Source organism: Hippoglossus hippoglossus, chromosome 7 (genome assembly GCF_009819705.1).
Source record: "Hippoglossus hippoglossus isolate fHipHip1 chromosome 7, fHipHip1.pri, whole genome shotgun sequence".
NCBI lineage: Eukaryota > Metazoa > Chordata > Actinopteri > Pleuronectiformes > Pleuronectidae > Hippoglossus > Hippoglossus hippoglossus.
In genome coordinates, this window is record NC_047157.1 from 26975873 (window position 1) to 26978372 (window position 2500).

At 44.2% G+C, this 2500-nt stretch overlaps 1 protein-coding gene across 5 annotated transcripts in view; it reads right to left on the reverse strand.

Moving 5' to 3' along the window:
* Positions 1–2500, reverse strand: part of LOC117765254 (extracellular sulfatase Sulf-2-like) — a 42754-nt gene that overhangs the window by 30984 nt on the left and 9270 nt on the right. For all 5 annotated transcript variants that reach the window (XM_034591631.1, XM_034591630.1, XM_034591628.1 and 2 more), the window contains exon 2: positions 54–103. The gene's annotated coding sequence lies outside the window, so the exon portion shown is untranslated. The remainder of the gene's footprint in view (positions 1–53; positions 104–2500) is intronic.

The following is a 2500-nucleotide window of genomic DNA, read 5'->3' on the forward strand; positions in this document are numbered from 1 at the left end:
GTGTGTGTGTGTGTGTGTGTGTGTGTGTGTGTGTGTGTGTGTGTGTGTGTTACCTTGTACAGATGCTCTGGAGTGTAACAACAGTGTTCAGCTCAGCAGGGACCTGAAACAAACACACACACACATTAGATTAAAACCCACAAACACAAAACACAGGGAACATCAGTAAACAGAGAATGTCCTGTTAGCGCCCCCTAGAGACTGGAGCACTCAGCTCTCATTTCCAAGGTCACAAATTAAAAGACTTTTCACCATATGTGTGTGTGTGTGTGTGTGTGTGTGTGTGTGTGTGTGTGTGTGTGTGTGTGTGTGTGTGTGTGTGAGAGTGCAGTATTAAGTGTAGTTCACAAATGTGTTGACAGCCCAATAATAATGAACTGTGGTTGTTTAGCTCCACCAACTAGTGCTGTTTCATTTTACCCAGAATCCTCTTCGAGTGTTCGTGAACTCGAGGCGTTCTTAAGAAAGCACGTTCAAGAGACAAAGGGTTTTGAGAGGTCACAGTGACCTTGACCTTTGACCTCCAACCGCCAACATCCCATCAGTCAACACTCTTGTTTGACGTTGAGCTGGAAGTGAAGTCGTCCACTCGCTCGTTTATCATCAGACGCAGCTCAACACGTTTGGAGGTTCAGCAGACAAACGATTCCATGTGTTTGTTGATTTGCAGAAGCAGATTCCTCATGTTTGACGTCGTGTATGTTTCTGACGCATCTCAGATCTTCAGATGAGCAGCGTCTTACTTTAGTTCACATTGTTTCATGTGGTTTTTCTTCCTCAGGGGAAACATCTGAACACGTTTCAGCCTCACAGATGTGGAGCCGTAAATCTCAGTCGACAGAAAGCTCCTGTCGCCGTTTGTGTTTTCTTTTATTAAATAGTGTGAACTGTGATCCGTCTGCAGCCGGAGGCGTGAAAACCTTTTCACGTCACACAGACCAGAAATAGACTCGAATGAGAGACTTGTCAGAAAAGATGAGAATTGTTTATGTTTTAAAAATAAGTCGTGTGGCTGATTAACTTCCTGTTTGAGCGTCTGAGAATAAAACACGGGATTTATTGGTTAACTAAGAAATTCTGAGCTAAACGAAGCAAAAACCACAGATTGATTTATACTGAGCTAAAAATACGGCTCAACTGAGATAATAAAAAACTGAAATATTTTCAGTCATGTGAGGAAACTGGAATCAGCGTCTTAGTGACACGTGCACAAAGAGGATACGACGCCACCCACAGGTGACGACATGAAACGCACTGTTACCTTGATTCAAACTAAAGATTTCTTCTGGTTTGAAAATATAATGTAAGAACACAACTCAGAACATCAGCCACCACACACACACACACACACACACACACACACACACACACACACACACACACACACACACACACACACACACACACACACACACAGTGATGGTCAGTCAGTTAACACGGTGATCACACGTCCGTAACAGCTGCTACTGCTCATCCTCCACCTGAGACTGTGGTGTGTGTGTGTGTGTGTGTGTGTGTGTGTGTGTGTGTGTGTGTGTGTGTGTGTGTGTGTGTGTGTGTGTGTGTGTGTGTGTGTGTCTGTGTGTGTGTGTGTGTGTTGTAATTACTCCAGTGAGGCCCTGTGCCAGTGATTCCAGCCTTTGGGGGAAACACACACAAACACACTGAAGAGCCCATTCCATTTCTCTCTTTGTGTGTTTATTGGAAAAAACACTGAATGCACTTTTAGTCTGTTTTCATAAATAAATGATAAAAGCCGTGAGATGTTTGAACACTGATACCTTTTAGTTTTAAAACACATCCCTGTTGCTATGGTTACGTCTGCCGTCCACACGACTCTGGAGTTTCCAGCCTCTGAATCAGAGACTTGTGTGAACTGGTCTCGTTTCAGTTTGAAAACTCTGGGTTTGTGTTTGAGTCTGAACAGAAACTGAGACTTTAGTAAACGATGACGCAGACATTCTCTTCCTGATTGGTTCTCATCAGTCACATGACTCGACGACCAACGGTGAACACAAAGCGTCGCTAACACTTCCTGTAAGTAACAGTTCCTGTTTCTAACACTTCCTGTCAGTAACAGTTCCACCTCGTCGTCCCTGCTCCGACTCTTCACCGTCACTGTTCCTGCTTCAGAGGAGTTTCTGTTACTAAGCAACCAACTGCAGAGGAGACAATCTACTTCCTGTTTACACCACGTGACCAGTGGACGTGAATGGTCATGTGACGTGTGTTTTCAGATGTGTCGGAGATGACATCGTTTTACAGATGTTTTCAAACAGAAACATTTCGGTGCCTCTTCCTGTTTCTCAGGATTTCTCTTCTGTTCAGTCGTCGTCTCTCTTGTGAACTTTCAGCAGAGAAAAGCCGGAGGGAAGATTTAGTTTGTCCTCCACAGGAGGGGACGTTTGTCTTCTTGATTTATTTATCTTTTTTCTTTGGTTACAAGTAGCTGGAGGCTGTAGAAGCAGCGGTCACGAGTTACATTCAGCACCTCCTCCGC